This window comes from Somniosus microcephalus, chromosome 2, assembly GCF_052327205.1.
Source record: "Somniosus microcephalus isolate GS21.2 chromosome 2, FLI_Smic_1.0, whole genome shotgun sequence".
NCBI classification, from domain to species: Eukaryota; Metazoa; Chordata; class Chondrichthyes; order Squaliformes; family Somniosidae; genus Somniosus; species Somniosus microcephalus.
In genome coordinates, this window is record NC_140988.1 from 182478821 (window position 1) to 182496259 (window position 17439).

Sequence of the window (17439 nt, forward strand, 5' to 3'; positions counted from 1 at the left end):
AAAAGTTCAAAATAATCAAGCAGAGTCAACATGGTTTTGTGCAAGGGAAGTCATGTTTAACCAATTTATTGGAGTTCTTTGAGGAAGTAACATGTGCTGTGGATAAAGGGGAACCGGTGGATGTACTGTACTTAGATTTCGAGAAGGCATTTGATAAGGTGCCACATCAAAGGTTATTGTGGAAAATAAAAGCTCATGGTGTAGGGGGTAACATATTGGCATTGATAGAAGATTGGCTAGCTAACAGGAAACAGAAAGTAGGCATAAATGGGTCATTTTCTGATTGGCAAGATGTAATGAGTGGTGTGCCACAGGGATCAGTGCTGGGGCCTCGACTTTTTACAATTTATATAAATGACTTGGATGAAGGGACTGAAGGTATGGTTGCTAAATTTGCTGATGACAAAAATAGGTAAAAAAATAAATTGTGAAGAGGACTTAAGGAGGCTACAAAGGGATATAGATAGCTTAAGTGAGTGGGCAAAGATCTGGCAAATGGAGTATAATGTGGGAAAATGTCCATTTTGACAGGAAGAATAAAAAAGAAGCATATTATCTAAATGGTGAGAGATTGCAGAGCTCTGAGTGCAGAGGGATCTGGGTGTCCTAGTGCATGAATCACAAAAGGTTACTATGCAGGTACAGCAAGTAATTAGGAAAGCTAATAGAATGTTATTGTTTATTGCGAGGGGAATTGAATACAAAAGTAGGGAGGTTATGCTTCAGTTATACAGGGCATTGGTGAGACCACATCTGGAGTACTGTGTACAGTATTGGTCTCCTTATTTAAGGAAGGATGTAAATGCATTGGAAGCAGTTCAGAGAAGATTTACTAGACGAATACCTGGAATGGGCGGGTTGTCTTATGAGGAAAGGTTGGACAGGCTAGGCTTGTATCCGCTGGAGTTTAGACGAGTAAGAGATGACTTGATTGAAACATATAAGATCCTGAGGAGCCTGGACAGGGTGGATGTGGAGAGGATGTTTCTTCTTGTGGGAGAAACTAGAACTAGGGGTCACTGTTTAAAAATAAGGGACCACCCATTTAAGGCAGAGATGAGGAGAAATTTTTTCTCACAGAGGGTCGTGAGTCTTTGGAACTCTCTTCCTCAGAGGGCGGTGGAAGCAGAGGCTTTGAATATTTTTAAGGCAGAGGTAGATAGCTTCTTGGTGAGCAAGGGGGTGAAAAGTTATCGGGGGTAGGCGGGAATGTGGAGTAATCAGATCAGCCATGATCTTATTGAATGGTGGAGCAGGCTCGAAGGGCCGAATGGCCTACTCCTGCTCCTAATTCGTATGTATGTTCGAGCGTACGTATGTATGTTCGTATGTGTAAAACAGGCGTCTCACCTGAACCTGCCCTGTTCCCGCTGGGTGGGTTAGCTTAAAATTTGGACTTTCCTTTTCTTTACATCTCGCTAGTCTAATGAGTCCCTGAGTTGTTCTGGGGTTTTGTTTTAATTTCTCTCTCCTCAGCTCATCGGCTGTTTAATTAAAGCTTATTATAAAACATGGGGAAAAAGAAACAGGTAAAAATGGGCACTTCTGCTCTTCTTCCTTGATTAAAAAAAAATTAAATCTCCAGCAGTATTGGCCCATATATCAAACTTTCCTAGCTGTCTGAGCTTATGTACTGCAAATCGTCTACAATTTCTCCAGTAAAATTACAGTACTTTAGAAATACTGAATGATATGGTTCAGAATTTAAGCAGCACTTCAGGACCTACCAGATATCTAATTTTTCATTGCATAAGTTAAAATTCAAATTCACCCATACCTAAAGCCTGGTCATACACAAAACAATGGACCTGAATATCCTGCCGTAACTCCATTTGTCCTTTACAAGGCAAAAGGCATCAGGGATGAGGTGGAGTCAGGAATGGGGACTCCCTACACCATGAGTTCTTGTTTTACTGGTTCAGTTGCCACCCGGCATTGTACAAGAAGCTGGTACATTGAAGGAGATGAGGTGTACCAGCCTCCAGATGGGCAGAAGTGGGCCTCATAGAAGTGGGCCAGGGAAGCGGCCTGCGCACCTGAAAAAACGTGCAGTTTGTTTTTAAATTTAATAAAATTCTTGATTGGCATAGTGGGCTGGGCTACATAGCCGGAGTCTGGGGTCCAGGTGCCAGATTTTCCAGTTGCATGGAGAAGGTGGGCACTAGAGATGCACAGCAGTGGCGCTTGTGCCTGCCTTCCCCAAGGAAAAAGTGCCCTTCAATCGACCCAGCAAACTAGCTGGAGAGCAGTGGTGGACACTACTTTTCGGGGCCTAAATCTCTTAGCTGATCTTTTTCAGCAGGTGCCCTGGACATAATACATGCAAGAGAAGAGAGATCCATGTTTCACCTTTACATGCGAACAAACCTCCTTATTCATTCTAGACTACATCCTGAATCACTATTACTCATACAGACCCTACTGGTAACTCCAGATCCCTACCACTGTTCAGAAGATTAAGCTGGGAGTAATGCAAATAATTCTTACATTATTTACATTATGCATCACCAAGAATTGTTTCTGGTCAAGCAATGTAAGTTTTTAAAGGAATTCTTAAAAAATATAATAAATTAAAATCTCTTGAGTTTAACTCAGGGCAGGTGGCAGAAGCAGGTAGCCTATCCATCCGGTGCCAATCCAGAATGTGATAGAGTCTTAGGGGGAAAAATTCAGTTGTTTGCGCCTCCCGTTAGCACCTTAAGAGGGCGCTAATGGGGCACAAAGCAACTAGTGCCCGGGCGCGGCGATGTTAGCGCCGCTCGCGAGATTAACTAGACATTTTGCGGCGGCGCTAAACACTACCGCCATGATCTCCTGCGCCGGCAGATCATTACGTCAGTCAAGTGCGCAACGCCCCATTAGCGCCCCGGACCGGATATTGAGTGGCGCCCCCTGCCTTACCACCTGCCGCTAGCAACGACAGGTTGAGGGGAGCGTTTTGCAGTCAGAAAGGGACTAGGGGAGTGCTATTTAAAGGTGACCACTTCCTGCCTTTTTTTGTTGGTGACATTTTTGCACCATGCATTCTGAGAGAGAGAGAGAGAGAGACAGGTGTGAAGCGCTCCAATCACCTCCAGGGGCGATAAAAGCCAAGTTTGCCATCGGAGGTGATAATTAACGCCAGGCGCTAAACTTTGCGCACGGTCGATAAATGCGCCCCAAAAGGGGCGATACTGAATTTTTCCCCCAAAGTTATACAGCACAGAAAGAGGCCCTTCGGCCCATTGTGTCCGCGCCGGCCATCAAGCCCTGTCTATTCTAATCCCATTTTCCAGCACTTGGTCCGTAGCCTTGTATGCTATGGCGTTTCAAGTGCTCATCTAAATGCTTCTTGAATGTTGTGACGGTTCCTGCCTCTACCACCCTTTCAGGCAGTGAGTTCCAGATTCCAACCACCCTCTGGGTGAAAATGTTTTTCCTCAAATCCCCTCAAAACCTCCTGCCCCTTACCTTGAAACTATGCCCCCTGGTTATTGACCCCTCTACTAAGGGGAAAAGTTTCTTTCTATCTACCCTATCTATGCCCCTCATAATTTTGTACACCTCATTCAGGTCCCCCTCAGCCTTCTCTGCTCTAAGGAAAACAACCCCAGCCTGTCCAGTGTCTCTTCATAGCTGAAATGCTCCAGCCCAGGTAACATCCTGGTGAATCTCCTCTGCACCCTCTCTAATGCAATCACATCCTTCCTATAGTGTGGCGACCAGAACTGCACACGGTACTCCAGCTGTGGCCTAACTAGCGTTTTGTACAGCTCCATCATAACCTCCCTGCTCTTATATTCTATGCCTCGACTAATAAAGGCAAGTATCCCATCTGCCTTCTTAACCACCTTATCTACCTGTCCTGCTGCCTTCAGGGATCTATGTACATGCACACCAAGGTCCCTCTGATCCTCTGTCCTTCCTAGGGTCCTACCATTCATTGTGTATTCCCTTGCCTTGTTAGTCCTCCCAAAATGCATCACCTCACACTTTTCAGGGTTAAATTCCATTTGCCACTGTTCTGCCCATCTGACCAACCCGTCTATATCGTCCTGTAGCCTGAGGCTTCCCTCCTCGCTATTTACCACTCCACCAATTTTCGTGTCATCGATGCCCAGGAGATTTTAACTCTCGTGCCTTATTAGGACGCTCTGGTATGGACTCCTGCCTGAAGCCGGTCGGAATGATGTCACTGCTGGTGGGCAGGAGTCGAAATTTGTGGGACGTCAGGTCGCCGCCAGGAACCCTGGCAAGGTAAGTCAATAATGGGGGGTGGGGTGTGGTGGATCAGGAAAGTTTGCAATCGGTGGGGGGGAGGGGGATGTATGGGGCAGGGGAGGCCCAAAGGTCTCCTTATGGGGCCAGAAGGGGCAATCCTGCTCCTGTGACTCACAAGGAAACATTAATGAGTTAAAAAAAAATTGTACTTGCAGTGACCCCCTGTGACCAGGATCCCACCTGCCTCCAGCTTTCCGTGGTGGTTTCGAGAGTGTGCAGGCTTTAGTTGGGCCTGCAGTTAAAATGGCATGCGCATCCCGATGATGTCATCAGGACGCAATTTTGCCATTTATATTATGCCCACACTCCTCTGGGATCGGCAGCCTTCCGTACCTGAATTCAAGTAAGTTAATATGGGGGAGCATGTTGGGAACGGACAGGCACTGTTCCAACTGGCAGGAGGGAGTGGGGGTTAAAATCAGGTCTTATGCTTGCCAAAAAGGTGAATTTCCAGGTTCTTGGCACAGGAGTGGAATAAATATAAATGCTTGCATATTTGATTAGGAAAATATTAACGAAGGGACTGAGTGACACATTTCCTTTCACCTTTGGAACCCTGTTAAAATACAGCAAAGCTATGTAGAATGATAGCTCCTCTTTATCTGTATGATGATAGGTGTTAGGGGAGCCAAATGAAATAGTTTGGGTAATTTTTAATCAGTTTTCAATAAATAGGATTCAAAAGCGCTAATGTGACCTTTTTTCAAATCAATCAATCTAATAGTGCCTTAAGCTTCTTATATTAGGAAAGATCTGATCTTCATTGTGAATAAAATAGAAATCCAAACAATGCTAATAAACAGTTTTTTTTACCTGGAAAGCCTTTTCCCCCTGTGCCCCAGTGGTTCTGCTCATTCTATGCAGTATCCATAGCCAAGGCAGCAAACAAATATTATGGTACCATCCTTTTACCAGTGGCCATTTGAAACTGGCTGCTAGGCAATGCACAAGAGTGGCCAGCGATGAATATCGTTCCGATTTTTCTTCCCTCACCCCATGCATTAAATTCTGTTTGGCAGTTTTTAAAATTTCTACTTGGGATGTGGGCAACACTGGCAAGTGGGCATTTATTGTCCATCCATCAGTTGCCTAGAGTCAACCACATCGTTTCCCACAACACCCCAGCTGAGATGAGAACCTGAACAGTGTGGTGCTTGCAGGTGTGGCCCCATATCTGACAACTGTCCTGACCTTCAAAAATACACACAACTTATTTTATAAATAAACACCAGAGCTGTGATTTTTTTCACCTCAGTGCAGCCTGGTGGTTGCTGGGAGCATCTATCAGGAAGTTCTAGGCTGCGAATTTCCCACGTTGAGTTCCTGGCTTGCACGAGGACCACTAAAGCAGGAGATCTCAACCCAGACAAATAACAATGAAAATAAATACTTCAAAAAAACAAAGCATGTTTCTTATATTCTATTTATTATTCTTCCCCCACCCTGCTAGCCTTTGATTGTGGCCTGGGATGTAATTTTGACTTGCTTACTGAGTTATATCTGGATGTTTACTGATGATTTTTTGTTTCAAATTGAGAAATCCAGGTGAAGGGTCAAGGCCCATAGTTGTAGGAACGTTGGGATTGATGCCCTGACAAAAATATATATCAAGGGAACCAGATGAATTCTTAACCCTTTACCTTAACTCCTAGTCAAGAAATCGTCTGGGGTTTACCACCCATGTCAATGTCTAGGAGTTAATGATGCCTAAGTTTGGCTTGTCAAACTGTCTTGCATCAACCAGTTCAGATGATACTAGCATTTACATTACCAGTGAGCGAATTAACCCTTTCTTGACAATTATCAAAGATAAAGTCAAGCAACAAAAATCTGAACTAACAATTGTTTATTAACCCTAGACATGAGGTGATTTTAACCCTACTCACTCAGCAGAAACCTGACGGGTGGGCAGTTCAAATCGTCTCGGCTCTAACCTGTCCAAAAGCTGCCATGATCGCATCTCCTGCAATTTTAGCCTGCTTTCCTGAGCAGCCAGCAAGCGCACACACCTGGAGCTAACAGGGTCCTTCTTTACACATGCGTGTTGTGGCCCGATGACATCATTGAGACCCGACTGTAATTTTAACTCAGGCCTGAGCGGGGAATCCACCTGGAGTTAAAATCAAGTCCATATTCCAGCATTTGAATTTAAACATTGAATACACAAATAATTAGTAGATTAGGTTAATTAACAAAATAAATTAACAAAATAAACAGTTATATAAAAAGAAAAAGGGTGGCTAAAGTGAATGTTGGTCCCTTAGAGGACGAGACCAGGAAATTAGTGGTGGGGAACATGGAGATGGCAAAAACGCTGAACAAATATTTTGTATCAGTCTTTACAGTAGAGGACACTAAAAATATCCCAACACTGGACAAACAGGGGGCTATAGAGGGGGAGGAGTTAAACACGATTAAAATCACTAAGGAGGTGGTACTCGGTAAGATAATGGGACTAAAGGCGGATAAATCCCCTGGACATGATGGCTTACATCCTAGGGTCTTGAGAGAAGTAGTGGTAGGGATTGTGGATGCATTAGTGGTAATTTTCCAAAACTCCCTGGATTCAGGAAAGGTCCCAGCAGATTGGAAAACTGCTAATGTAACGCCCTTATTTAAAAAGGGAAGTAGACAAAAGGCTGGAAACTATAGACCAGTTAGCCTAACATCTGTGGTTGGTAAAATGTTGGAGTCCATTGTTAAGGAAGCAGTAACAGGACATTTGGATAAGCATAATTAAATCGGACAGAGTCAGCATGGTTTTATGAAGGGGAAGTCATGTTTGACAAATTTGCTCGAATTCTTTGAGGACGTAACAAATAGGGTGGATAAAGGGGAACCAGTGGATGCGGTGTATTTGGACTTCCAAAAGGCATTTGACAAGGTGCCACACAAAAGATTACTGCACAAGATAAAAAATCACGGGATTGGGGGCAATATACTGGCATGGGTGGAAGATTGGCTATCTAACAGAAAACAGAGAGTTGGGATAAATGGTTCATTCTCGGGTTGGCAATCAGTGACTAGTGGTGCTCCACAAGGGTCAGTGCTGGGTCCCCAACTCTTTACAATCTATATTAACGATTTGGAGGAAGGGACCGAGTGCAACGTATCCAAATTTGCTGACGATACAAAGATGGGAGGGAAAGCAGTGAGTGAGGAGGACATAAAAAACCTGCAAAAGGACATAGACAGGCTAAGTGAGTGGGCAGAAATTTGGCAGATGGAATATAATGTTGGAAAGTGTGAGGTTATGCACTTTGGCAGAAAAAATCAAAGAGCAAGTTATTATCTAAATGGAAAGAAACTGCAAAGTGCTACAGTACAAAGGGATCTGGGGGTCCTGGTGCATGAAACACAGAAGGTTAGTATGCAGGTACAGCAGGTGATCAGGAAGGCCAATGGAATCTTGGCTTTTATTGTAAGGGGGATGGAGTATAAAAGCAGGGAAGTCTTGCTTCAGTTATACAGGGTACTGGTGAGGCCACACCTGGAACATTGCGTACAGTTTTGGTTTCCATATTTAAGAAAGGATATACTTGTTCTCGAGGCAATTCAGAGGAGGTTCACTCGGTTGATTCCAGAGATGAGGGGGTTGACTTATGAGGAAAGGTTGAGTAGGTTGGGCCTCTACTCATTGGAATTCAGAAGAATGAGAGGCGATATTATCGAAACATATAAGATTGTGAGGGGGCTTGATCGGGTGGATGCGGGGAGGATGTTTCCACTGATGGGTGAGACTAGAACTAGGGGGCATAATCTTAGAATAAGGGGCTGCCCTTTCAAAACTGAGATGAGGAGAAACTTCTTCACTCAGAGGGTAGTAAATCTATGGAATTTGCTACCTCAGAGAGCTGCGGAAGCTGCAACATTAAATAAATTTAAAACGGAGATAGACAGTTCCTAGCAGATAAGGGAATTAGGGGTTACGGGGAGCGGGCAGGGAAGTGAACGTGAGTCTAGGTTCGGATCAGCCATGATCCTATTGAATGGCGGAGCAGGCCCGAGGGGCCGTATGGCCTACTCCTGCTCCTACTTCTTATGTTCTTATGTTCTTATGTAAATAACAGAGATTACAAAGGCATCTCAGTTATGTCACAGTAATTCAGCATTAACTGTCTGCGGATTAGACTTGGAGAAACCTGACCGGTTAACAACATTAGACAGCCATACTGTTGATAGATTGAAGTCTATGGACTGGAGTTTCCACTCGGTTACGCTGGTTTTTTGACCTGAAATTGGCGTAACCAGCGTAAAAGATTGTGAAATTTTAAGTGCAAATTGCGTTCAGCTCAACTCAAGTCTCCATGATATTTTGCGCTAGTTTAAAAATCATCATGCTAGAAGCAGGCCCCACCCACAAAACTGGCCATGCCCTCAGGATGAATTAATCACCAATGGGAGTTTCTGCTAATTCTGCTCGTTTACAAGCCTTAAAGGCTTTTGAATATAATTTGTTTCTTAATTTACTAAGAAACTGACTACTGTACCCCAATATAACTACCAAATCGTAGAAACTTACAGCACAGAAGGAGGCCATTCGGCCTGTCGTGCCTGTGCTGGCTCTTTGAAAGATCAGTCATGCTCAGACCCACACCCCTGCCTTTTGTCCGTAACCCTGTAAGTTCCTCATCCTCCAGTACCTGTCTAACTCCCTTTTAAAATTATTTATGGAATCAGCTTCCACCACCTTTTCAGGTAGAATATTCCAGATCCCGACAACTCTCTGAGTGAAAACATTTCTCCTTGTTAAGTCTGTGAATTATTTAGTTAATTAAGACACAGACTAATGAGTAACAATAAAAACAGGTCTTTACTGGTTGGAGGTAGGGACTATACTGAATACAAGATTACTGCACAGTGCTTATATACCAGTGTGTTCACCCCCGGTATTACGTCTACAGCAGCCTGAGAAAGTAGTACATCTCTTAAGGTGGAACAGGCTTAAGCTCTCTTAAGGTGGAACAGGTTACATACACAACACTCCTCCCTTCTTAGCTTTATAGTCATCCCTCCATTTAACATAACGTAATAACATATATACATATATAACTTCATGTTTAACGTAACATATCACAGATTCAGTCTCTGCGGAAAACAGTTCACAGATTCAATCTCTGTGGTGTAGTCGGTTCACGTTACTCATTCAATAGTCCTTTCATGGATTTAACAGCTTGAACTTCCGAACTGATTTGGCTCCGTTCGGAGGGACCACGTGTGTGATCTGGTAGAGGTGATAATGGTTCAGATGGGTCATCTTCTGTTTTTACTTTTCCTTTTCTGCTTCTTGGAGACTCTCTGGGCTCCATTGTCAGCTGCCACAGCTGCCAGCTGCATGCGCAGTTCCTCCTTCTCTTCCTCCTGTTTCCGTCGTAGAGCCAGCTTCTCCCGATGTTCCGTAGACTTTTGGTGCTCCTCCATGATTTCTGCACTTTGGGAGTCGAAGTTACAAGCTGGGCAGGACAGGACATCGTAATATTCGGTGTCGTCCACCAGGTCATGGTAATATTCGGCGTCGTCCTGAGCTAGACCAGTGAGAGGGTCGTCTATTTCCTCCATACCCAGCTGGACGTTAGCCAGCTCTTGTTCCAAATCCAGACATCTTTCCTGAAGAGACTTCTTCATGTGTACCTCTGCATCCAGCTTTTTCTGGGCTTTCAGCAAGTCGTTTACTAGTGACCTCATTTGTGATTTTAATACTTCAACTTCCTTTGGAGATTGATTGATCGGACTATGCAATCCCTCTACCGGAGCAGCTGTTTCAGCGGTCTGTTGTTCTACATTGACGTGAGTCAGCGTACTTTTGGCATCCAATGGCTGCTCTGTTGCAGTCGTTTCAGTCTGTGTCGTCACATCAGCCATCTCAATGACTTTTGAGAGCTCCGAACCCTTTTCCTTTGAAGATCGCAGCTCGTGTTCAAGTTTTTCCCATTTCAGAGTCTTGTCCCTCAGCATATGAAGGAGTTGGCTGACCGTTAACTCTTCTGACACCAGGTTATGGCACGCACCTTCAGAACCTGAATCAGCTTTGATTCGTTCGGCCTCCTCGCGCAGATGGTTGGTGTGCTCCTGCTCCATTTTCTCCATCAGTTGCTTCTGTTGCCTTTCCAGATTCTCCCACTCTGTAACAAAGAACTTTTTTATTTCATTCATCTCTTGCTCAAAACGGCGAATCATTTGTTCTAATTGCTGTTGTAGTTTGAAATGGAGTTGAGTTCGAGCCCAGTGTCCCTCAAAAATGTGCATATCAGTAGACTTGACAGACTCAGAATTCTCTGTTAAACTATGTTGTTGTTGCTCAGTGGAATTCTGTGCTGAAACTTTGTCTTTTGCACATGGGTTGCTCTTACCATCATCAGTTCTAGAGTCTGGGCTGATTATCTGCACCGAGTTCTCACTCTTTATGGCTTTTAGCGAATGCCAGTCCATATTTATGTTTCTAAACCACTCCTGGCCTAGTAGTGGTGGACCTCCCTCCGGTAGCACATATAAGTCCATTATTTGACTTCCTTCGCCCTTGTTGGCCACTGCAACCTTTATTGTCCCGATGGGGTACACTCTCTGCCCCGTGTAGGTTGTCAATATAATCTCCGTATCCTGTAGGGGAATATGTTGGAATAACCTTCTGTAATCTTTCTTATTCATGACCGACAATGCCGATCCAGTGTCCAATTCCATTTTTACTTGGACTCCTTCTATCTGAAGAGTAACCCAAATTGTCTGGAGGTCTGCACCCTTACCAACGTTGAGTACCCTTAAGCCAGCCAGTTCAATACTGCTTAAGCCAGCCAGTTCATTACTGCTAGCGTCTGAATCGGACTCCTGTTCGGCCACCTTGTGTACTTTTGCGTATTTTCCTTGCGGTGACGTCTTGTTGCTGGTCTTCTTCCCTGACCTGCATACTCTAGCTATGTGTCCAAGCCTACCACAAGTTCTACATTCTTGGTTTTTAAACCAACACTGGTTCTGATCATGCGTTGTCTTTCCACAATGATAACATTTGCCAGAACTCACACCCAATTTGTGTGCACTGAGCTCCGGTGACCGTAGCTGCATTACTGCCGTGCCTCTCGCTGCGGCTTCGTGTGCTGCTGCCATAGTGACCGCCTTCTCAAGCATCAGCTCATTCTCCTCGAGCAGTCGCTTTTGTGTATCCTGTTTAAATAAACCACACACAAATTTGTCTCGTAGTGCATCTGTCAGTCCCGTTCCAAACTGGCAATATTTCGCTAATTTACGCAATTCCAGCAAATATTCAGCATTGCTTTCATGCTGTAGCTGCCTTCTGTCGTAAAATTTAAATCGTTCCGCTAGCATCAGCGGCGTGGGGTTTAGATGATCTTTCAGGACAGTAACAATCTCATCGAACGTCTTATCCGCCGGTTCATCTGGTGATAACAGGTGTTTCAATTGCCCGTATGTCTTCGCACCCATTAAATTTAATAATGTTAGAGCTTTATCTTGGTCACGAATTTTATTGGCCTTACAATAATTTTTTACTCTTTCAACATATATGGCCCAATCTTCGAGGTCACTATCAAAGGTACTAATATTCCCGTGTTTAGGCATTGTAGATTTGCAATTTCTCAGATTTTATTTTCGTTACTTGTTATCAAAGATGGCGGCTTCCCGCTCTTGCCGTCGTCCTCCGCCCACAAAATGGCGGTTTTCCCGCGCTTGGCGGTCTTCACCCGTCCCCCGACGCCGTCTCCCTTCAGCCCCCGAGTGCGGCCCTTATCTTCGCCGCGATCGCCCGAGTGCGGCCCTTATCAGCGGATGCGATCGATGGCCCGGCTGCGCCTCACACTTGAAAGCGGCCCGGCCCTTATCAGTGCTTGCGATCGATGGCCCGGCTGCGCCTCGCACTCCAAAGCCCTTATCTCCCGATCACGATCGATGGCCCGCGCTGTGCACCGCGGCTCTCGCGCCTTCAATTTCTGCAGCCGCTGCCCTTTCAGCCCGAGTGCGGCCCTTATCGGTGGTTGCGATCGATGGCCCGGCTGCGCCCCTCACTTCAAAGCGGCCCGGCCCTTATCTGCCGATCGCTATCGCCCTGTACCTCTGTCTTCCCCAGCCCTGTCTTCTACTCCGGTTCACAAGCTGATGGAGGCTTCAGGGTCCTAATGCCTGTCGCTTCCAGTGGGGTGGTGTGGTTTGAAACCTCTCTTCAACCGCCGTGGAATAACTGCCGCAGGGTAAGAACCTGACTCGTCGCCAGTGTTAAGTCTGTGAATTATTTAGTTAATTAAGACACAGACTAATGAGTAACAATAAAAACAGGTCTTTACTGGTTGGAGGTAGGGACTATACTGAATACAAGATTACTGCACAGTGCTTATATACCGGTGTGTTCACCCCCGGTATTACGTCTACAGCAGCCTGAGAAAGTAGTACATCTCTTAAGGTGGAACAGGCTTAAGCTCTCTTAAGGTGGAACAGGTTACATACACAACACTCCTCATCTCCCCTCTAGACCTTTTGCCAATGATTTTGAATCCATGACCTCTGGTCACTGATCCGCTTCCGGTTTTAATGGAGGTGGTTCGGGTGCCGGGCGACCAACCCAGTCACTGAAATCCTTTAAGAAGGCTGTTTGCCTCCATTTTAAATTAATTTTTATTTTTAACACATGGGCCTAGAAATTCAGTATCGCCACTTTTGGGGCGGTAAAGTCGGGGGGTCGCTAAAGTTAGCGCCCGCCGGAAAGTGCAGGTCAGTTCGCCGAAATTCAGTAGATTTGGCCAAGAGTTTGGGCGAGCGCTGAAACTGGCGTTGCACTCCTATCTTTAGGCGCTAAGCCGGCGGTGCGGACTGATAACGCCGAGGCCGGGCGCAGCGCAGGTGCGGTCATGTTTTGATTGACAGCAGACACCCTGACGCCGGCCAGCTCTTAAAGGGGGAAGGGTCGACTTGGTCTGCAGCCACGCCCTGGATAGTGGAGCCCTGCAGCTAGGCCTGAACACTGCTGGTGGACCCAAATAGCGCCTGAAGCCATGGAGAAGGCCCGTGAACGAGCGCAGCGCTTCTCCCAGCATGCTTTGAGGGTGCTGGTTAGGGGGTTGGAAAGGTACAAAGAGATCTTGTGCCCGGACAGTGGCAAGAAGGCTCCCAGGAGGCAGTACAGGAGAGCCTGGAGGAAAATCGCCCACAGGGTGTCAGTCAACAGCGATGTCCCCAGGACTGGTGACCAATGCCGCAAGAAGTACAACGACCTCACTCGGATGGTCAAGGTGAGTACCCTTTCCAGTGTCCTCCTCATCCTTGCATGTGCACCTCACATTATGAGCAAAGGGACCTCAAAGGCCTAATGGCCAGCCCTCCTCCCGCAGCTATGGCACTGGCATGATCCTCAATAGCACTTTCTGCACTTAACACACTGGCCAAGCTATTCGACCATGGGAGGCAGTGCACACAACAACAGGCCACCACACTGGCCAAGCTATTCCACCATGGGAGGCAGTGCACACAACAACAGGGCACCACACTGGCCAAGCTATTCCACCATGGGAGGCAGTGCACACAACAACAGGCCACCACAATGTACTTAGAGGCCGTCCTTTCTCTTGCAGGCCAAGATGGCCCGGAATTTGAAGAGCCAGAATGTCACCGGGGGAGGCCGTGCCCAGTTCCAGGAGCTCAGTGAGCTGGAGGAGAGCGTGGCTCGACTCATGCGTGGCCGGGTGACTGGCCCTGTTGCCATTGGAGATGCCGACCCTGTGCTGTGACCCAATGGTAAGGACATGACCGTTTGGACCTCTCTCGTTCCCCTAGCGCATCAGATCTACATCCTTTGCCACTGTCCGACCAATGCGCTGAATGCCACCACTCATGCCTCCCTCGCTGATGCCCTGTCCTCACTCTAAAGCTACTCTTGTGCCTTCCTGCTTTCAGCTGGTGAGGAGGAGGTCCTTGAAGCTGAGAGTGCCAGTCCCTTGGAAGAGGAGGACGACGAGGACCAACAGGAAGGCGGCACATCGGGCGAAGCCTCATCCGCGCCAGGGGATGGCAATGGAGGGGAGACGTCTTGCCTGGAGGAGAGCCAGGGGGAAGTGCTGCAGGGGGGTGTAGCTCCTGGGCCCAGTGGCGTCCAGGCACGTGGGAAGGGTCGGGCAGAACGGCGGCCTTCTCCCCAGAGGGGGCAAGTGTTGCAGGGGAGGCCAGTTGCTGGGCCCAGTGGCGTCCAGGCACGTGGGAAGGGTCGGGCAGAACGGCGGCCTTCTCCCCAGAAGGAGAGTCCGGCCTCCAGTCCGGAGACGGTCCTCGCCCAGGAGGTGCGCCTCCTAGATGAAATGTCCGCGGATTCTGAGCGCCGCCACAAGGAGTTCATGGGGGTTGTGGGGCAGTTGCCTCAGGCCATTGAGTCCCTGGCTCATAGTGTGGCCACTTTCGGGGACTCACAGGCCAGGGGTGTCGAACAACTCGCGGCAGCACAGGCCAGGGGTGTCGACCAACTCGCGGCAGCACAGGACAGGGGTGTCCAGCAACTCGCGGCAGCACAGGACAGGGGTGTCCAGCAACTCGCGGCAGTGCAGGACGCGAGTCGCGAGTTCATGAGTGGTGCCGTGCAGACACTCACTGATCTGATGCGGGCACAGACCAGGGCAGTTCGGGCACTCACTTCTGCCACACTCGCTGTGTCGCGGAAGCATCGCCAGGGCACCCGCCGCCCTGCTGCAGCACAGCGGTCTGGCCTCCACCAGATTGCTGTGCTTGCTGCACTGCCAGCCCGGCCGAGTGCCAGTGTCTCTGGCGACCAGCGAGCGCCTGGCATCAGCCAGCTTGCCCCCATTGCTGCAGCTGCCACTGCAACTCCCCCAGCCAAGGTGCGACGAGCTGCTGCAGAGACTGATGCTGCCCAGCCACAGCTGCAGCAGTCAGCAGCCGGCCCCTCCAGGGCCGGTCCTCGTCTAGGCCAACCCCCAAGGGCATCTGCCGTCACGCATTGTGCCCCTCAGGAGCCTTCCCCCAGCCTTGCAACACCCACAGGGCCCAGGTTGAGGCGGAGCAACAGGTCGGGCAGGGGCCGCACAAGGCTGCACAAGGACTCGCCCTCTCGGCACACCCAGTAGAGTGTGTTGGCAACGTTTTTTTTTATATGGGGGTGTTTGTGTTGTGGGGGGGGCTTATTTTGGTAAGGCCGAGGATGAAGGCCAATTGGATGGGCAAGTTTTGTTATTCCTCCCCAGGTTGTGGGAGTGAGATATTTTTGTGACTGTTTTTTGGGTGTCTTGTCTGTTTTTCTGTTTCATGTGGGAAGGGCCCTGAGTTTGTTAAATAAAGCTTTTTATTTATTCAGCTTGTCCAGGTGTCATGTTTCCAGTGGTTGTTGCGTTAAGCGGCTGAGGGCTTGCGGAGCGGCTGCATTCAGGTGCGTTCATTGCCACAATCCATTCCCTGACAGGGGGCCTAGAAGTGTCGTTCAATAAGCCGCCGGCGGACGGCCCTTGGACCTTGTGGCTCCCTCCTGGGCTGGTACTCCTCCTCCTCCTCCTCCTCCTCCTCATGGTCCTCCTGCGCGTCCTCCTGAGGTGGTGGTGCTACGTCAGGTGGCAGTGCCTGAGTCCTGCGGATAGCCAGGTTGTGCAGCATGCAGCAAACGACGACGAACTGGGAGACTCTATCCGGCGAATACTGTCGAGATCCGCCGGAGCGATCCAGGCAGTGGAACCATTGCTTGAGGACGCCAATCGTTTGCTCTATGATGTTCCTTGTGGCTTGATGGCTTTCGTTGTATGCCTCCTCTGCAGGGGTCCTGGGCGCGCGGAGCGGGGTCATGAGCCATGTACACAAAGGGTAGCCCTTGTCCCCAATAAGCCATCCCCTTGGTGGAGGCTGTGCCTCGAACATGTCAGCCACAGTAGTCTGGCGCAGGATAAATGCATCGTGGCTGCTTCCTGGAAAGCGGGCATTGACAGCTAGGATGCGCTGCCTGTGGTCACACACCAGCTGTACATTGAGGGAATGGTAGCCCTTCCGGTTGCGGTAATTCTCGGCATTGTCGATAGGTGCCCGCATAGCCACATGCGTGCAGTCAATGGCGCCCTGCACCATGGGAAAGTCCGCGATCCTGCCAAATCCGACTGCACGCTGCTCCTGCCTCTCTAGGGTCATGGGGAAGGAGATGAATTGGTGTCTCCTCGCGAAAAGGGCATCGGTGACCTGCCGGATGCAGCGATGCGCGGCGAACTGGGAGATGTTCACTATGTCCCCAGCAGCGGCTTGGAAGGAGCCGCTTGCATAAAAGTTCAGAGCCACCATGACCTTCACTTCCACCGAGAGAGACGTCCTGCACATCAGCTGTGGACGCAGATCTCTGTGAAGCAGCTGGCAGATCTCTGCAACCACCTCCCTTCTGAAGCGCAGCCTCTTAACACAATGCGCGGCAGTCATGGTGAGATAGGACACCTGCTGCCGGTATTCCCTGAGTGGGTAAGGCCTACGTTGCTGACGCCTGATGGCCCCTCTGCGTCTAGGCATGGCTGGCCCTCTCACACAGCGTCTGCGAGCCCTTCGCACATAATGCTGGAACTGAGGGTTGGAACCCCATACAGCCCCCATAATAAACTTGCAAACAGTTAAATCACAATGGTTCAAATTTCCAAGCTCTGGCCAGAAGCCAAAAATACCTCTCCTATGTTGTCCCAAATCAGTAAGCTCTGTTCCTTGGTCTCTGTCCAGAAATCCAAAGCACTGAAGTCATTGCAGCAAAATGGCTGGGCTTTATAGGTCAGTGTAAGTGCCCTTTAATTAGCGCTCCCCGAGGCCCACAGGGCCTCTGTTGCGTTCCACTTCACAGTTCTTAACAGCGCCACACCTACATTGGCCGGGCGCCACTGAATTTCCGGTTTGGGGCGCACAAACAGCGTTGCACGACGAAATGACGTCATAAGCTGCGCGCGCAGCTGAGTGGGCGCAAACACTTTGCGCCGGCGCTAAATGTCAATTGAAGTTGGGCGTAGGCGCAGATCGTTCTGCGCCCGGGCGCTAAGTGCCTAGCGCTGCAAATCTACCCCTCTTATGGCGTTAGCGGCTGGCGAACGCAACTGAATTTCTAGGCCATAGAGGCTGGGATTTCCTGGCCTCTGGAATCCCAACAGGTAAAAAGGAGCGAGAAGGGCCATATCCATGAGGTAAGTGCCTTTATTGCACTGCTTGAGGTCAAGGAGGAGCAGGAGTGTT